Genomic DNA, 21471 nt, shown 5'->3' with positions numbered 1-21471 from the left:
GTTTTCAGAATGGACCCTATTAGATATATTCTATTATGGTCTCTCTGAATTTTCGAAAATGTCACTGGACCATTCTGCAGGTGGATCTATTCACCTGAAGAAAACGCCTGAAGAGGCTCAAGAACTCATTGACATGGTTGCAAACAACCAGTTCATGTATACCTCTGAGAGGAATTCCGTGAATAATAGGGTCCCTCAGAAGAAGGGAGTTCTTGAAATTGATGCTCTGAATACCATACTGGCTCAGAACAAAGTGTTGACTCAACAGGTCAACATGATCTCTCAAAATCTGAATGGATTGCAACATGCATCCAACAGTACTAGAGAGGTAGCTTCTGAAGAAGCTTATGATCCTGAGAACCCTGCCATGGCAGAGGTTAATTATCTGGGTGAACCATATGGAAATACCTATAACCCATCATGGAGAAATCATCCAAATTTCTCCTGGAAGGATCAACAAAAACCTCAACAAGGTTTTAACAATGGTGGACGCAATAGGCTGAATAATAGTAAGCCATATCCATCATCTTCTCAGCAACAGACAGAGAACTCTGAACAAAATAATTCTAATTTAGCTAATATAGTCTCTGATCTGTCAAAGGCCACCTTCAGTTTCATGAATGAAACAAGATCCTCCATTAGAAATTTGGAGGCACAAGTAGGCCAGCTGAGTAAGAAAGTTATTGAAACTCCTCCCATTATTCTCCCAAGTAATACAGAAGAGAATCCAAAAGGAGAGTGCAAAGCCATTGACTTAGTCAACATGGCCGAAAGCACAAAGGAGGAGGAGGACGAAAATCCTAGTGAGAAAGAACTCCTGGGACGTCCTCCAAGCAAGAAGGAGCTTCCTAATAAGGATCCTGAGGAATCTGAGGCTCACACAGAGACCATAGAGATTCCACTAAATCTCCTTCTGCCATTCATGAGCTCTGACTATTATTCATCCTCTGAGGAGGATGAAGATGTGACTAGTGAGCAAGTTGCTCAATATCTAGGAGCTATCATGAAACTGAATGCCAAGCTGTTTGGTAATGAGACTTTGGAAAGTAAACCTCCCTTGCTCATTAATGAATTAGAAACTTGGATTCAGGAAACTCTACCTCAAAAGAAACAAGATCCTGGCAAGTTCTTAATACCTTGCACCATTGGCACCATGAGCTTTGAAAAAGCTCTGTGTGATCTTGGGTCAGGGATAAACCTTATGCCACTCTCTGTAATGGAGAAGCTAAGAATCATTGAGGTACAACCTGCCTTGTTCTCATTACAATTGGCAGATAAATCCATAAGACAAGCTCATGGGATAGTAGAGGACGTGCTTATAAAAGTTGAAAACTTTTACATCCCTGCTGATTTCATAGTCCTAGATACTAGGAAGAAAGATGATGAATGCATCATCCTAGGAAGACCTTTCCTAGCCACAGCAGAAGCTGTGATAGATGTCAACAGAGGAGAGCTAGTCCTTCAATTAAATGGGGAATACCTTGTGTTTCAAGCACATGGCCATCCCTCTGTGACAAAAGAGAGTAAGCATGAAGAGCTTCTCTCAGTTCAAGGTCAAGAAGAGCCCACACAGTCAAACTCTAAGTTTGGTGTTGTGAAGCCACAACCAAACTCTAAGTTTGGTGTTCAAGCCCCATATCCAAACTCTAAGTTTGGTGTTGGGACTAGACAACATTGACTTGATTGCTCTGTGGCTCCATGAGAGCCACTGTCAAGCTATTGACATTAAAGAAGCGCTTGTTGGGAGGCAACCCAATTTTATTTATCTAATTTTATTTTATTTTGTTTCTTTGTTATTTTTGTGTTTAATTAGGTACATGATCATGAGGAGTCACGAAAAAATAAAAAAAAAAAATTAAAAACAGAGTCAAAAACAGAAGAAAAAATTTTTCACCCTGGAGGACGCACGGGCCGGCGTTCAGCGCCCAGAAGATGCATCTGGCGGGCGTTCAACGCCAGAACAGGGCATCTTCCTGGCGCTGAACGCCCAAAACAAGCAACATCCTGGCGTTTAACGCCAGGATGCGCACGCAGAGTACAATCTGGCGCTGAACGCCAGAAACAAGCTTGAAACTGGCGTTCAACGCCAGAATCAAGCATCACATGGGCGTTTAACGCCCAGAACATGCACCAATGGGCGTTTGAACGCCAGAATGGTGCATGAAGGCAATTTACACGCCTATAGGGTGAAGGAATGGTATTTCTTTTCACCTCAGGACCTGTGGACCCCACAGGATCCCCACCTCAGGACCTGTGGACCCCACAGGATCCCCACCTACCTTTTCTTTTAATCCTATTCACACTCTCCTAATCCAAATCTCATTCTCAATGTCACCCTTCCCAAAAACCTTCACCAATCACATCAATTTCTCTTCCCAATTACCCCATGCACCATTCACATCAACCTCCTCTTCCCCATAAACCCCACCTACCCCCATTACATTCAAATTCAATTTCCCACCCATTCCCACCCAAAATGGCCGAAACCTAACCCTCCCCCCTCCCTATAAATACCTCCCTTTTCTTCTTCATTTTCACACAACATAACCCCTTCTTCTCTACATAGCCGAACCCCCCTTCTCCCTCTCTACTCACATTTTCTTCTTCTTCTTCTTCTACTCTTCTTTTCTTTTTGCTCGAGGACGAGCAAATTTTAAGTTTGGTGTGGTAAAAAGCCTAAGCTTTTTATTTTTCATTCACCATCAATGGCACCCAAGACCGGAGTTTCCTCAAGAAAAGGAAAAGGGAAGGCAAAAGCTTCCACTTCCGAATCATGGGAAAAGGAGAGATTCATCTCCAAGAGCCACCAAGACCACTTCTATGATGTTGTGGCAAAGAAGAGGGTGATCCCTGAGGTCCCCTTCAAGCTCAAAAAGAATGAGTATCCGGAAATCCGACATGAGATCCAAAGAAGAGGGTGGGAAGTCATAACCAACCCCATGCAACAAGTCGGATTACTGATGGTTCAAGAGTTCTATGCTAATGCATGGATCACTAGGAACCATGATCAAAGTATGAACCCGAATCCAAAGAACTATATCACAATGGTTCGGGGGAAATACTTAGATTTCAGTCCGGAGAATGTGAGGTTGGCGTTTCATCTACCCATGATGCAAGGTGATGAACGCCCCTACACAAGGAGGGTCAACTTCAATCAAAGGTTGGACCAAGTCCTAATGGACATTTGTGTGGAAGGCGCCCAATGGAGAGTAGACTCCAAAGGCAAACCGGTCCAACTAAGAAGACTGGACCTCAAGCCTGTAGCTAGAGGATGGTTGGAGTTCATCCAAAGATCCATCATCCCTACAAGCAACCGATCTGAAGTTACTGTGGATCGGGCAATCATGATCCATAGCATCATGATTGGAGAGGAGGTAAAGGTTCATGAAGTCATAGCCAATGAACTCTACAAAATAGCTGACAAGCCTTCATACATGGCACGGCTAGCCTTCCCCCACCTCATATGCCATCTATGTTATTCAGCTGGAGTTATCATAGATGGAGATGTCTCCATTGAAGAAGACAAGCCCATCACCAAGAAAAGGATGGAGCAAACAAGGGAAGTCCCTCACGGCCCCCAAGGAGAACATGAGGAAGTTCATCAACAAATGCCTCATGGAATGCACTTTCCTCCCAACAACTATTGGGAGCAACTCAGTACCTCCTTAGAAGACTTGAGCCAAAACGTGGAACAACTAAGGGTGGAACACCATGAACACGCCCTCACTCTCCAAGAAATAAGAGAAGATCAAAGAGCTATGAGAGAGGAGCAACAAAGGCAAGGAAGGGACATAGAAGAGTTAAAGAACATCATTGGTCCTTCAAGAAGAAGACGCCACTAAGAGGTGGATTCATTCCTTGTTCTTTATTTTCTTTCTGTTTTCGGTTTTTAAGTGTTATGTTTATCTATGTTTTTGTGTTTCTACTTCATGATCATTAGTGTGTAAACCATGCCTTAAAGCTATGAATAAAATCCATTAGTCTTTCACCTCTCTTAAAAGAAAAATGTTTTAATTCAAAAGAACAAGAAGTACATAATTTTCGAAATTATTAGTGAATTTAATTTAATTATATTGATGTGGTGGCAATAATTTTTGTTTTCTGAATGAATGCTTGAACAGTGCATATTTTTAATCTTGTTGTTTATGAGTGTTAAAATTGTTGGCTCTTGAAAGAATGATGAACAAAGAGAAATGTTATTGATGAACTGAAAAATTCATGAATTGATTCTTGAAGCAAGAAAAAGCAGTGAAAAAAAAAATAAAAAAAAATAAAATAGAAAGAAAAAGCAAGCAGAAAAAGCCAATAGCCCTTAAAACCAAAAGGCAAGGGTAGCAAGGATCCAAGGCTTTGAGCATCAATGGATAGGAGGGCCCAAGGAAATAAAATCCAGGCCTAAGCGGCTAAATCAAGCTGTCCCTAACCATGTGCTTGTGTCATGAAGGTCCAAGTGAAAAGCTTGAGACTGAGTGGTTAAAGTCGTGATCCAAAGCAAAAGAGTGTGCTTAAGAGCTCTGGACACCACTAACTGGGGACTTTAGCAAAGCTGAGTCACAATCTGAAAAGGTTCACCCAGTTATGTGTCTGTGGCATTTGTGTATCCGGTGGTAATACTGGAAGACAAAGTGCTTAGGGCCACAGCCAAGACTCATAAAGTAGCTGTGTTCAAGAATCAACATGCCTAACTAGGAAAGTCAATAACACTATCTGAAATTCTAAGTTCCTAGAGAAGCCAATCACTCTAAACTTCAAAGGAAAAAGTGAGATGCCAAAACTGTTCAGAAGCAAAAAGCTACAAGTCCCGCTCATCTAATTAAATTAATATTCATTGATATTTTGGACTTTATAGTATATTCTCCTCTTTTTATCCTATTTGATTTTCAGTTGCTTGGGGACAAGCAACAATTTAAGTTTGGTGTTGTGATGAGCGGATAATTTATACGCTTTTTGGCATTGTTTTCATATAGTTTTTAGTAAGTTTGAGCTACTTTTAGGGATGTTTTCATTAGTTTTTATGTTAAATTCACATTTCTGGACTTTACTATGAGTTTGTGTGTTTTTCTGTGATTTCAGGTAAATTCTGACTGAAATTGAGGGATTTGAGCAAAACTCTGAAGAAGGCTAACAAAAGGACTGCTGATGCTGTTGGATTCTGACCTCCCTACACTCGAAATGGATTTTCTGGAGCTACAGAACTCCAATTGGCGCGCTCTCAACGGCGTTGGAAAGTAGACATCCAGAGCTTTCCAGCAATATATAATAGTCCATACTTTATTCGAAGAATGACGACGTAACTTGGCGTTGAACGCCAAGTACACGCTGCTGTCTGGAGTTAAACGCCAGAAAAACGTCATGATCCGGAGTTGAACGCCCAAAACACGTCATAACTCAGAGTTCAACGCCAAGATATGCCTTAGCACGTGAATTCATCAAGCTCAGCCCAAGCACACACCAAGTGGGCCCCGGAAGTGGATTTATGCATCAATTACTTACTCATGTAAACCCTAGTAGCTAGTCTAGTATATATAGGACATTTATCTATTGTATTAGACATCTTTGATCTCATCTTTGGTCTCAGTTTTGTTTTATTCTTCATCTTAGGGGATCATTGATCACGTTAGAGAGGGGCTGGCCATTCGGCCATGCCTGAACTCTTTGCTTATGTATTTTCAACGGTGGAGTTTCTGCACACCATAGATTAAGGGTGTGGAGCTCTGCTGTACCTCAAGTATTAATGAAATTCTATCTTCTTTTATTCAAATCTCTCTTATTCTTATTCCAAGATATTCATTCGTACCCAAGAACATGATGAATGTTATGAGTCAGATTACCCTCATTATCATTCTCACTTATGAACGCGCGTGATTGACAACCATGTCCGTTCTACATGCAACAGAGTTTGAATGTATATCTCTTAGATTCCCCAACAGAATCTTCGTGGTATAAGTTAGATAGTTGGCGGCATTCATCTGGATCCGGAAAGTCCAACCTTGTCTGTGGTGTTCCGAGTAGGATCCTGGGAGTCCGGAAAGTCCAACCTTGTCTGTGGTGTTCCGAGTAGGATTCCGATCATGAGTGACCGTGACGTGCTTCAAACTTTAACCTGCTGGGCGTTGGTGACAGACGCAAAAGAGGGATTCTATTCCAGTAGGAGCGGGAACCAACCGGTGATTAGCCGTACTGTGACAGAGTGCGTTAGCATAGTTTTCACTGCGAGGATGGGATGTAGCCATCAGCCATGGGTGATGCCTCCAGACTGGTTAGCTGTGCGAGTGACAGCCGCACAGGTTATTTCCCCGTGAGGAATGAAAGTAGCCACAGTTGATGGTGAACCCCTATACAAAGCTTGCCATGGAAAGGAGTAAGAAGGATTGAGTAGAAGGAGTAGGAGAGCAGGCGTCCAAGAGCTCTACAGCATCTCCATTCGCTTATCTGAAATTCCCACCAATGAATCTGCATAAGTGTTCTATCCCTTTTATTATTTATTTCTTTTTATTATTCCTATCCTCAAACCCATAAATAATGTTTAATTTGCCTGACTGAGATTTACAAGGTGACCATAGCTTGCTTCATACCAACAATCTCTGTGGATTCGACCCTTACTCACGTAAGGTTATTACTTGGACGACCCAGTACACTTGCTGGTTAGTTGAACGAGATTGTGAAGACAATAAACAATGCCTTCAGAGTATACATCCTTTATAAATACATAACAAGTGATCACAATTTCGTCCACCAGAAACCCATAAACCAATTTAATCTGCCTGACTGAGATTTACAAGGTGACCATAGCTTGCTTCATACCAGCAATCTCTGTGGGATCGACCCTTACTCACGTAAGGTTTATTACTTGGACGACCCAGTACACTTGCTGGTTAGTTGAATGGAGTTGTGAATTCAACCAGTGCCATAATAAAGCTTTCATCTCAAAATAGTTAGAACATGGATCACAATTTCGTCCACCACCTCCTAATACAAAAGAATCCTTCCTCTAGCTCCTCAACCCTCAGGGATGAACCCAAAGAGCTGAGGGGAGTCTTCTCAAAAATATCAAGAAACTTGGTGCACACCCCTGCCGCCCAGATACTCTCCTGAGCCAGAATAGTAAGGTGGTTTCGAAGAGAAACATCATCCATACTTATAGGAGTATAAGGATAGATATGCCCCCGGATAAATTGAGGTGCATCCACCTTGGCCTCACCTTCAAAAGGAGAGCCAGATTCTAAAGCCTTACGCTTCTTCTTTTCTGGCTCAGGAGAAGGTCGGGAAGAAGGGGGCGAAAGAGAAGAGGCCGATGAAGAAATAACAATAGGTCGAGCAGGCTTCCCAAGCTATGAGAAGAAGGGGGAGGGGAAGGACCAGCTGCCCTTGCACCACCGACCCTGGCGCGGGATCTCGCTTTGGCCTCCTGAACCCTCTGGTAAGACTCCCTCGAATTCTTCTTCACCATCTCTGCAAAAGCCATTAGGTAAAAAAGTCAACAAAACAAATCAGAGAAAACAACTCGGAAAGTCGAAAAACCCAACAAATCTATATGACACTACCTAATTGGGCCTGCACAAAGGTCGGAGACTCCTGGAGGAACTTCTTGGTATCCAGATAAGGGGCTCTCCCCCAAACTTCTCGGAGGAACCCAACGATGGCCGCCTCCACCTCGTCCAAATCATCCAAACTATATTTCTCACAAGGAGAGGCCTCTAACCAGTACAGGGGAAAGCGAGGAGAAGAATTTTGATCCAGAAAAAAGGGGTGGTGACCCCTCTACAGCTTGCACTTTGAAAAAGAAGTTTTTAAAATCATGAAAGGATTCATCAAAAAGGGTAAAAACTCTCCGGCCTTGTATGGCCCGGAAAGAAACCCATTGTTGCTTGTTATTTTGCCTACTAAAGGGCTTGATCATGTGAAAAAGAAAAAAGAAAATCCTCAAAGAAGTCGAGAAATCCAGGGCATGGCTGATAAATTGATAAATTTTCAAAAAATCCCAAGAGTTGGGGTGAAGCTGGGTAGGAGCTTTCTGGCAATGAGATAAAATGGCTATCTCAAAGTCAGAAAAAGGAAGAAGAACACCCAAACGGGTGAAAAAACTCTCATACATAAAAATAAAATGAGGGTCTTCCTCAGAAGCTCTTCCAAAACAAACCCGGTCTTTTGGACCCGGGGCTATCAGTTCATATCTCGACTCATCCCCATCAGAAGCACAAATTCTATGGTGCGTACGAAGGTTGGTAACGTAATCTGTATCTATAAGGGGTTCTTCCCCAAGAATTGTAACATCTACCCACCGAGCGAGGGATTCTATAGAAGACATCTTTTTTCTAAAACAGAAAAGGATCTCGAAACCTACAAAGGAAAAAAAAAAGAAAAAAAGATAAAAAAATAGGGTCTCTAAGGGGCCTGGGGTTAGATCCTTGACAAAACAGAATCACTAAAGTCTACGACCAACACTCCTCTCAAAATAAAATACATGCAAAAGAGAAGGAGAAGAAAGAAAACTGACCTTTACCTTTGAAGGTCGAAGGTGCTACAGTAGTTGATCAAAGAAAAAGGAAGCTTTCTTTTCAGAACAGAGTGTGTAAGTGAGAAAGTTTTCAGAAACGAAACAAGGAAAGAGAGGGAAAAGTATTTATAAGCACGTTAGCGGCATAAAGGTAAAACGACGCAACCATTTAAGAAGTTGCACCGTTACCAAGGTAACCGCCCCCGCGTATGAATGCTCAAACCTCTAAGAGACGCGACGTTTGATTTGACGCGACTGTTGAAAGCTTTCAAAAACACGTTGGTTCTTAAAAATCACGTCGGTTCCCTATCAGGTCAGCTACAGTCCCGAGATATAATACTCGACCCCAACTCTTAAAAGAAATTGGGTTCAAGTAGGGGCACTGTTCATACCCTGGCCCAACGCTAAGGCCCAGGTCCAAACGACAGATCCAACCCACAAGGTTGGGCACCTCAGTACACCGACCTTCTCTTAAGAATTCGGTGCTCCCCACGACTTGATCCAACGAAGTCGGAAGCAGAGATTAGTTGGAAGATAATAACTACCCCTAAAATCTCTCAATCCACTTCCAGGATCCATATCGTAACCTCCCTAAGATAAAGGGACAGTTATCCACCCTAAAAGGTGGAACTACTCCAACGGTGGTTATTGGTTCACCACTATAAATACACTGACACCCTTCAGGTATTTCTAAGTCCCAATACTCTCTAGACCTGCTCACATCCTTGCTGACTTAGGCATCGGAGTGTCTTTGCAGGTACTACCCCCCATTCTCTCACACATACAAGTCGGACGGAGGCGCTAAAGGCGCAAACCCGCTCGAAGGCTTCATTCCCCAGACGATTGGGTCAACCCAATGAGTCCAGCCCATTAATCTCCGGTTATCCAACGTTTACATATATATATACATATATATATATATATATATATATATATATATATATATATATATATGTATTGTACAATTTCATCAATAATGCAACTTTATGTTCCATCATATACATGATATAGATTGCACAAATATATGAAATCTAATTACAGTTATATTACAAAACTCTGATATAGAGAGAAAGCTCTGATACCATATAGGTATCAGGCCAGAGAGAGAGAAAGAGAGAGAATAGGAAAAGAGTAAAATTCTGAAAGTATGTTAGAAATGAATTACTAATAAATTGAATTGGAGTAATTATATGTGTATATCATATTATATAGTTATAGGGAATGCTGACTAGTACAGTAACAAATAAATTTTTTAAATAATATTTTTATTTTTGTAAAAAAAAAATTATCGGCCTTTTAACAGGCTTCAGGCCAGGCCAGGCTGAATAACCAGCCAGTGTTAGTACTTTAAAAAAAGTCTATAGCCGGCTGCAGGCCAGGCTCAGGCCAATTGATTACGTGACAGGCTAGTCTTATTGACCTGGCCTGACCTGTTTCCACCCCTAAACCATGCATTCTCACTGTTCCTAAATTTAAGAATATTTTCGGACGTTACTAAACAATGTGTATATTATTGTGTACCTTACTTGGCAACAAATAATTGATTGAGAAGGGAAAAAAATTTCACGTACAATAATTGATTGTAACACTTCTTGTTACCCTTTAATTATTAGCATGCTGATATTCAGTGATGAAGAATTCTCCACGTTGCCCAAGAATGAGAGGGAAAAAAATTCCACGTCGTTGGGATGAGATTGAATGTAGATGTAGGTCATCCCTTAATAAATTAGTAGACAAGTTCAAACGCCACAGATTAATTTCTAGCCACTACGTATCAGATTTAATTAATAACTATCTTAACTGCGGGACTGACATATCTATGATCGATCTATGATCGATAGATCCTGTTCCATACAAAGGATTTACCATGTCTGTGCTCTCCTTGAAATATGCACACACCGAGCCGAATAATTTGACATTTCCAAACCTTTATTATTGTTAGAATTTAGCTTAAAAGTACGCTTTAATAAAATAATAATAAAACAGAAATAAGTTTTTTTAATGCTTTTTGTTAATATTTTTAATAAAATTTTATTCAAATCTATTTTTACAATTTTTAAAAAGACAAATCTAACAGACTAACACTCTATTATTATATATATATACGTTACAAAAAAATATTTTAAATTAAATTAAATATTTATATTTAAAATACTAAATATAATTTTGGACTATTGATATTATGATTTTTTTAATTAAATTAATAAATTAAAATATAAATCTTTAAAAAAATTATTAAAACAATTATACAAATTATATAAAAAACATTCTAACTCGTAAAATTTGAATGATTCTATACAAGTGTTACTAATAACATACGTTTTCACATTATTTTGATAAAAACATTAATTATTTAAAAAAAATTTAATTTTAATATGTACGGTAAGTGTCAAGCAATTTTACATGTATATCTAATTACGTAACGCCACATTATTAAAAGTAATTATTGTTTTCATTGACGGCGATACTGTGTGAATGATCATTCAAAGGATATATGTAATTGTACGACAGTGTAAAATTTTATATACTGTCAATGTAAAACCGTTTTACATGTGCATCCAATCACATAATATTAAATTAGCAAAAATAACTATCAAATTGACTGCGTGAATAGTCATCCAAAAAAATGAATGTGATGATAGAACTGTGTAAAACACCTTACACCGTGCATCAAAATTAAATTCAAAATTTAAAATAAAAAAATCCACCTGACCCAAAGAAAAAAAAATCTCTCAAACGCCCAGAGTAAACCACACAGGCACACTACAATAACTCTCAGGTTTGACTAAAGTTTCATACACTCATTGAATACATTGACCATTCCATAAGTATCATATGACTATTGGACGGTCAAATATAAGCCATCCTTAGCCATCTATCTCCATGCCACCACACACACACACACAAACACACATATTGTACAATTTTAACAATAATGCAACTTTATGTTCCATCATATACATGATATAGATTGCACAAATATATATAATCTAATTACAGTTACATTACAAAGTTCTGATATAGAGAGAAAGCTCTGATACCATATAGGTATCAGGCCGGAGAGAGAGAAAGAGAGAGAATAGAAAAAGAGTAAAGTTCTCAAAGTTTGTTAGAAATGAATTAATAACAAATTGAATTGGAGTAATTACATGTGTATCTCATATTATATAGTTATAGGGAATGCTGACTAGTACAGTAACAAATAATTTTTTTAAATAATATTTTTATTTTTATAAAAAAAATTATCGACCTTTTAACAGGCTTCAGGTCAGGCAAGGCTGAATAACAGGCCAGGATTAGTACTATAAAAAAAGCCTATAGCAGGCTGTAGGTCAGACTCAGGCCAATTGATTACGTGACAGGCTAGTCCTATTGACTTGGCCTGGCCTGTTTTCACCCCTAAACCATACATTCACACTGTTCCTAAATTTAAGAATATTTTCAGACGTTACTAAACAATGTGTACATTATTGTGTACCTTACTTGGCAACAAATAGTTGATTGAGAGGAAAAAAAAATCCCACGTACAATAATTGATTGTAACACTTGTTACCCGTTAATTATTAGCATGCTGATATTCAGGGTCGTACATGGACAATACATTATTAACATGCTGTTCAGTGATGAAGAATTTTCCACGTTGCCCAAGAATGAGAGGGAAAAAAATCCCACGTCGTTGGGATGAGATTGAATGTAGATGTAGGTCATCACTTAATAAATTAGTTGATAAGTTCAAACGCCACAAATTAATTTTTAACCACTACGTATCAGATTTAATTAATAACTATCTTAATTACGGAACTGACATATCTATGATCGATAGATCCTGTTCCCTGCAAAGAATTTATCATGTCTGTGGTCTCCTTGAAATATGCACACACCAAACTGAATAATTTGATATTTCCAAACATTTATTATTATTAGGATTTAGCTTAAAAGTACGCTTTAATAAAATAATAATAAAACTGAAATAAGTTTTTTTTAATGCTTTTTATTAATATTTTTAATAAATTTTTATTCAAATATATTTTTATAATTTTTAAAAAGAGAAATCTAACAGATTAACACTCTATTATTATATATATACACACACGCTACAAAAATTATTTTAAATTAAATTAAATATTTATATTTAAAATACTAAATATAATTTTGGACTATTGATATTATGATCTTCTTAACTAAAACATTTAGAATATGCATTTTCGTTATATTATAAAATTAAACAATTAATTATTTAAAATTGTGGGAACGTACACACTCAACTATTTTGAAAAAAAAAAGCTCACCAACTGGCTTATTATTTCAAGACGTTATTTATCACTGCATTGTAAAGGGGTCAACTATCCCGTCTTTAGATGCTAATTAATTACGTATGTTTAGGTTGTTCTATAATAAAAGAGAATTGGGTCACAAAGGTCGGTGAGTTGAAGCTTGATATTAGGTGCAGTGGTGCACTGAGTAGGTTTCACATAATGCTAATTAATTAGGTCTAATGAAAAAAGGTTGATGTTAACTAAGAGAAAAAAAAAGGAAAATCCATTGTTAAAATGGTGTTTTTTTTTTCGTTTGTTGACCAAGAAAAAAAAAATTGCTTCAGTTTGATAGGACAATGAAGTTGGAATGCCGTTATTACAAATGGAGTATTTATATATTGCCAATTCAATATAGAGCATCTAAAATCGTAAGACTGTTAAATTAGCGCTAAGAATGCAAGATTATTAGATTACAGATGTAGTGTTTGAATCACATAAGTTAAAAACATTTTCAAAATACACTACACTCCACTTGTAGTGTTATACTGGAAAAAGTATATTAATTAAATACATCATTATATTAAAAGAAAGACATTAAAGATATTAAATTTCTTGTATAAATAATTCTTATTTATTGTATTTTTATGTTATTTTTTAATGTATAATTCTTTAATCAACTTTTATAAATAAAATATCTCGTTTTTAATATATTTTTGCATAAAAGGACATTCTATATTGATCATTAAAATCCTTTTTGATAATAATAATATAATATATAATGGTTGGATATATTTATCATAATTTAAAATATTTAATAATATTTTTAATTTTCACAAATTAAAAAAAAAACTTTTCTCAAAGATTTAATAGTTTAGAATAATTTTGATAATTTAGCCTCTTTAATTGTGGAGAAAATATTAAATATTAATATATTATTTTTAAATGATCACAAAGAATTGTGTTCTGCCCATTTTTTTTTTGTATAAAATAGGGGCCTATCAAAAGTTCAACTAGTCCAATCCAAAAGTCATGGCCCAATGACAAAACAACTGTGTCCTGCCCAACCTAATCTTTAATATAAAGACTTTATTAATCCTAATTAATAAACATGCAACAAAGCAAACGGAGCAATCCAACCCTCCGTAATAGACTAAATAGTCACCCTACAAAGTACAAACACAGTCCCTTTGACAAATACATACATGCACGCGTCACATTCCAACGGCACCACATACTGTCCGCATGACATGATGATTATAGCAGTCAGCACCATAGACTTACCATATTCAAGATTGCTATATAAGACTAAGACTAAGTGACTTATGTGTGTTTCTTCCTTTCTCTTTCAACTTCTTCTTCCTTCTTCATTCCTAAGGTTTCTGATACCTTCACACCCCCACTACAACCGTTTGATTCATAATAATGGCATCAAGCTTGATTATTATTCCACCACCCCTTCAAGGCCACATAACACCTATGCTTCAATTAGCCACCATCGTTCACTCCAATGACTTCTCTATTATCGTGGTACACACCAAATTTAATTTTCCTGACCCAAACCACCTTAATTTTACTTTTGTACCTTTTCATGACGGTTTATCCAATACATATACCGTTTCTTCTAAAAACTTTATTTACATTACTTCACACCTCAACACATATTGTGTCACACCACTTAAGGAGGTTTTGAATAGGATCATCAAAGAAAAAAAAATTTCGTGTATTATCTACGATGGTTTAATGCATGTTGTTGATTCTCTGGCTAGAGAACTCAATCTTCGTACAATGCTCTTTAGAACCACATGTTGCACAACTTTTCTGTCATACCATTGGTTTCCTACCTTACAAAGAAAGGGATATCTTTCCTTACAAGGTATTCAATTTATATATTATGTGCATGCATGCTTCAATCATGATTAAATTAAAGCTAGGGTTCATTTATGTGTGTTCTAATTAATTGTGTTAAGAGTATATATATTTCAGAAAATGTTTGATAACCAAATAAAAGTTAGCCAAAAAAACCAAAAGAACACAGAACAACAGAAAGAACACAGAACAACAGAAAGAACAAAAACAGGACTAAAATAAATCAACTAATCAGTAATCATTCAATCCCCACAGCTTTATACATTGCTATGTTGCAAACCCTGTTTTATTGCTCAACTGTGCAAAGCAACACATTCATCACCCATTGCATTTTCATCTTCGCTTCCTTCACATTTATATCTATAATTCCTCTTAAGAACCCACTGTTTCCAGAAACTTATGCCCCGTTGTTCAATCTTTGTTTATATTTTCCCAACAAAGAAAAGGACTTTATTTTCATACTATATTCTCCAACAAAAATACCCAGGTCCCAACAACCAATCAAGCCCTAACTAAGCAACAGCAAATCAGATAAGAAAAACACTTGCCACATATGACAACCCACAAACCGCCGATGCAGTGAAGCAGCGAAGCACAACCCAGTGAAGCAGAAGCAGCGAAGCAGAACAGGGGAGAAGCAGCGAAGCAGAAGACGCAAGGACGCCGCGGAGAATGGAGAAGCACTGAAGCCGCGGAGAGGGGATAAGCAGCGACGCCGCCGAGAGAAGAGACTCAGCGACGCCGGGAAGGAGGAGGCAGCGACGATTTCGGGAAGGACACAGCGACGATGATGTGCGACGATGGTGAGTTGCGATTTAGGGCTTCCTGGTGACTTGCGATGATGGTGCCAATTTGGGCTTCCTGGTGAGCTGCGGTTCGATAACGTCTCGGATTCTGAAGGCGTGGGTTAGGGTTGATGGTACGGTGGAGGGAAGAAGAGCGTTCTTCGCCCTTTGGTTTTGAAGAGAAGAGTTTTTTTTTTTGTAACTTTCATAAATCTTTTGGTGACTTTCGAAGAGAAGAGTTGCTATGCTATTAGTGACAAATAATTAATAAACAATAGATAATTAGATATATGATATATTTATTCTAAAATTGTTTTAATTTTATTTTTTTATATTAATATTTGTTATATATTTATAATAAAAATAAATAATATTTATTATAAATTTATTTTAACTTTATGTTTTTAGAATATAATATTTTTTATATATTTATAATAATAATATATAATATTTATTATAAGTTTATTTTAATTTTATTTTTTTTAAATAATATTTGTTATTTATTTATAACAATAGGTTTTGAGCATTTTATAAATTCAGTATTTATAAAAAAAATAGTTTAAATTTATATAATTATCTGAAATTATTTCTATTGGTATTGTTTAATTTGTATAATTATTTAAATAATATTAGATAATAGTTATTTCATAAATAATTGTTGTAATGGTTGTAAAATCGTTCTTTAAAATAGTTAAAGAAAACAGTTTTATTTTGTTACTATAGCGTAATGAAAAAATGAACTTCAACAGCAACACTGTAAAAACCGTTATTTGAGACAATCTAATAGAACGGTTTTAAAGTGTAGCATTTTGGCAGTGGTTTTAATGCGTTTCTTTTGTACAATACTTTAACCAACAAAAAAAACCGTTGACTAAAAATAAATTATTGTAACGATTATAAAATCATTCTTTAAAATAGTCATATGACAAAGTTAATATTATACAACCGAAAGTAGAAAGTATCAGGCTACAGCTATTCACACGAAGTGCTAGTTACCGAAAAGGAAAACAAAATAGAAATATGTATCTATTTTTAGAGTGATAATATATGCATAATTTTAAAAATATATATAATATAATTACTTTTTTAATGTAGTTTTTAAATAATAAAATATAATCACTTGTAAATATTTTTGAAATATTTATTAGCAATGAAATTATAAGCAACTAGTAATAAGTGTATATTTATGAATTAAACATGTTTATATAAATGTGTTGATTTCAAGTGGAACAAAAATTTTTAACTGGCTGAAAATTTTGTTGGCAGATTCTAGTAGTGTGTATGGAGATAGTAGAAGAACTTGAACCTCTTCGATATAAAGATCTACCATTTTTTAATTTGAGAGAATCTGCAATTGAGCTCATGGTACAACAAACAGCTGAATCACTCTCAGTGAAGCCATCATTAGGCATCATCTTTAATACCATTAAATTTATGAAGTCTTCGTCACTCCAAAAACTCCGAAATCTCTACAAAATTGGTGTATTTTTCATAGAACCCTTACACATGTACATGACGTCTTCAGAAACGCAAGCAACAAGTCTCATGAAAGAAGACTATAATTGCATAACATGGCTGAACGAACAAGAGCCGTGTTCAGTCGTGTACGTCAGTTTAGGAAGCATAGCAAGCTGAAAAGAGAAAGAACTAATCGAAGTGGCGTACGGCTTAGCAAACAGCGAACAGAAGTTTCTATGGGTGATAAGACCAGAAACTATCAATTCAATTCCGGAAGAAGTAAAGAGTGCGGTGAGAGAAGGGTAGAATAGTACAATGGGCACCGTAGAGGGAAGTTCTGGCGCATAGAGCGGTGGGAGGGTGCCCATTTTATTATTCTACCTTTCTCTCTCGTCGCACTTTTCACTTCTTCCGAAATTGACTTTATTGTTTCTATTCTTATCGCCCATTGTTAAGCCGTATACCACTTCAATTAGTTTCTTCTCTTCTCAGCTTGTTATGCTTCCTTCTCTTCCTCAGCTTGAGAAAATTTGGAGGGTTAAGTTGGATTGGGGTCACTGGAAAGCTTCCTATGAAACACATAGAAGGAGACGGCGCACCATGGTGGAGGAGATGGAGTGATTGAACTCCAAAACCTTAATCAGAATTTTTCGATTCCAATGGAAGAGAAATAAACTTAAAGATTTCTACAAGTTATTGAACAATATCAAAGTAAGAATACAGTATACTCGATTTATTTTTTATTGTTTAAACTAGTGCGATAGTGTTTTCTTATTCCATATTTTACTTTTTAGGAAAAAAATTTAGTTGAAGGTATTATGATAGACTTGTCTAAAATTGGAGTCACCGTGATGATTAGCTTTATGATATAGCATAACCTTGTCTAACATTTAGTGATTTGATTTGGATAATGGTCATAGGACCACAATTTCAATAATTGTGAATGAATATCACAACATCTGTGGTATTGAAGCCAAACTCCAATGTTGATCTTTTGTATTGTATATTGACACTGCTGCTCCTCTCGTGACTTTCTTTTTTATAGGGAGTATCTCAACTTGATACCACACAGTAAAGAGAAAAAACTCTGATACTATATAGGTATTAGGCCAGAGAGAGAGAGAAAGAGAGAGAATAGAAAAAGAGTAAAATTTTGAAAGTATGTTAGAAATGAATTAATAACAAACTGAATTGAAGTAATTATATGTGTATCTCATATTATATAGTTATAGGGAATGTTAACAAGTACAGTAATAAATAAATTTTTTTAAATAATATTTTTATTTTTGTAAAAAAAAATTATCAAGCCTTTTAATAGGTTTCAGGCCAGGCCAGGATTAGTACTTTAAAAAAAGCCTATAGCAGACTGCAGGCCAGGCTCAGGCCAATTGATTACGTGACAGGCTAGTCCTGTTGGCCTGGCCTGGCCTGTTTCCACTCCTAAACCATGCATTCACACTGTTCTTAAATTTAAGAACATTTTCAGACATTAATAAACAAAGTGTACATTATTGTGTACCTTACTTGGCAACAAATTAAATAATTAAAAGGCCTTATATATATATATATATATATATATATATATAGTAAAATTTTATCAATAATGCAACTTTATATTCCATCATATACATGATACAGATTGCATAAATATATGTAATCTAATTACAGTTACATTATAAAGCTCTGATATAGAGAGAAAGTTCTGATATCATATAGGTATCAGGCCAGAGAGAGAGAGAGAGAAAGAGGGAGAATAGAAAAAGAGTAAAGTTCTGAAAGTATGTTAGAAATGAATTAATAACAAACTGAATTGGAGTAATTATATGTGTATCTCATATTATATAGTTATAGGGAATGCTGACTAGTACAGTAACAAATAATTTTTTTAAATAATATTTTTATTTTTGTAAAAAAAATTATCAAGCCTTTTAACAAGTTTCAAGCCAGGCCAGACTGAATAACAGGCCAGGGTTAGTACTTTAAAAAAAGCTTATAGCAGGCCACAGGTCAGGCTCAGGCCAATTGATTACGTGACAGTGATTGAACTCTAAAACCCTAATCAAAATTTTTTGATTCCAATGGAGGAGAAATAAACTTGAAGATTTCTACAAGTTATTGAACAATATCAAAGTAAGAATACAGTATACTCGATTTATTTTTTATTGTTTAAACTAGTGCGATAGTGTTTTCTTATTCCATATTTTGCTTTTTAGGGAAAAAATTTAGTTGAAGGTATTATGATAGATTAAATTGGAGTCACCGTGATAATTAGCTTTATGATATAGCGTAACCTTGCCTAACATTTAGTGATTTGATTTAGATAATGGTCATAGGACTGCAATTTCAATAATTGTGAATGAATATCACAACATCTGTGGTATTGAAGCTAAACTCCAATGTTGATCTTTTGTATTGTATATTGACACTGCTATTCCTCTCGTGACTTTCTTTCTTATAGGGAGTATCTCAACTTGATACCACATAGTAAAGAGAGAAAACTCTGATACCATATAGGTATTAGGCCAAAGAGAGAAAGAGAATAGAAAAAGAGTAAAGTTTTGAAAGTATGTTAGAAATGAATTAATAACAAACTGAATTGAAGTAATTATATGTGTATCTCATATTATATAGTTATAGGAAATGTTGACTAGTACAGTAACAAATAATTTTTTTAAATAATATTTTTATTTTTGTAAAAAAACTTATCAGGCCTTTTAATAGGCTTCAGGCCAGGCCAGGCTGATTAACAAGTCAGGATTAATACTTTAAAAAAAGTCTATAGCAGGCTGCAGGCCAGGCTCAGGCCAATTGATTACGTGACAGGCTAGTCTTGTTGGCCTAGCCTAACCTGTTTCCACTCCTAAACCATGCATTCACACTGTTCCTAAATTTAAGAACATTTTCAGACATTAATAAACAATGTGTACATTATTGTGTACCTTACTTGGCAACAAATTAAATAATTAAAAGACCTTATATATATATATATATATATATTGTAAAATTTTATCAATAATGCAGCTTTATGTTCCATCATATACATGATATAGATTGCACAAATATATGTAATCTAATTACAGTTACATTACAAAGCTCCAATATAGAGAGAAAGCTCTGATATCATATAGGTATCAGGCCAGAGAGAGAAAAAGAGAGAGAATAGAAAAAGAGTAAAGTTCTGAAAGTATGTTAAAAATGAATTAATAACAAACTGAATTGGAGTAATTATATGTGTATCTCATATTATATAGTTATAGGGAATGCTGACTAGTACAGTAACAAATAATTTTTTTAAATAATATTTTTATTTTTGTAAAAGAAAAATTATCAAGCCTTTTAACAAGCTTTAAGCCAGGTCAGACTGAATAATAGGTCAGGATTAGTACTTTAAAAAAAAACCTATAGCAGGCTGCAGGCCAGACTCAGGCCAATTAATTACGTGACAGACTAGTCCTATATGTAATCTAATTATATTACAGTTACATTACAAAGCTCTGATACCATATAGTATCAGGCCAAAGAGAGAGAAAGAGAGAGAATAAGAAAAGAGTAAACTTGAAGTAAGTCTACGTTCCCTAGTATTAAGGCAAGTACCTAATTAGGTGCCCTTAATATAGACACAAACTAAGACCTTATATTGATGAGCATTGCCTAATTGTACAATACACTTGATCATTACTATTATGTACATTTAAAATTTGAAAGGCTACGTGGACCATACACTTTAATAAAGATAACAACGAAACAAAAATGGCCATACATAATCTTAATTCGAATCGAGCATCACTTATATTAATTCATAATTTCATGGTCAACACTAATGAACAGTACAACGTAGTACACCAATCATTTTGTTACGTGTCGATACCCCTTTTATGTATGGATATTGAATTCTTAGTACGTGTCGATACTATAATTTTTTCTTTTTCTTTTTCAGGTGTGTGTCTTTCTTATTTGTTTCCAAACCAACACTATTATCAATCATGTATGCATTTGTTTTGGGAAGATAAATAAATAAACGAATCCAAATTAATATATTTCAAATGAAAGAAACCTACGAAATATACACACTTTGTTGAATTGTTGTATTTATATATTAGATATATTTTAAATATTGTAAGACCCCTAGTTTTTAAAGGTTATTGAATAAATTATTTATGATCTATTATATTTATTTAAGAATATATTTTTTCGGAATTTTTATATGTAAGTTGAGTGAATTCTTATTTATTATTTAGAGTTCTTATAATTGAAAAATAGTGAATATTTTATATGCCTTAATTTTAAATATTTAGATTTTTAACCTTATTTTATAAATAAAAGAGAATTAATCTAATTATCATCAAATCTTCAATTGAATTAGCATTTATTCGAAAATAAAATTCAAGTTGATAATAAAACAGTATTTCAAAGTTGATTATTATATATTTAATTTGAATTTGGATTATTACTCTATACTTTTATTTTTATTAAAAACTACCATCTTATCTTAATTCCTAAAATTTCCAATTTCATTACATAACACAAATCCTAATTTACCTTCATTAACTTAAACCCTAACCCATTCACTTCACTCACCCACACCCTCAGCACACACACAAACTAAACA

General features: G+C 35.4%; 1 pseudogene; it reads left to right on the top strand.

The window, feature by feature from the left end:
• The first annotated feature begins 14064 nt into the window (after window positions 1–14064).
• Window positions 14065–17283, top strand: LOC140177489 (UDP-glucose iridoid glucosyltransferase-like; annotated as a pseudogene).
• The last annotated feature ends 4188 nt before the right edge of the window (window positions 17284–21471 follow it).

This window comes from Arachis hypogaea, chromosome 2 (genome assembly GCF_003086295.3).
Source record: "Arachis hypogaea cultivar Tifrunner chromosome 2, arahy.Tifrunner.gnm2.J5K5, whole genome shotgun sequence".
In the NCBI taxonomy this organism is placed as follows: Eukaryota; Viridiplantae; Streptophyta; class Magnoliopsida; order Fabales; family Fabaceae; genus Arachis; species Arachis hypogaea.
Note: the sequence above shows the minus strand (reverse complement) of the source record. Positions and strands in the feature narration are given on the sequence as shown.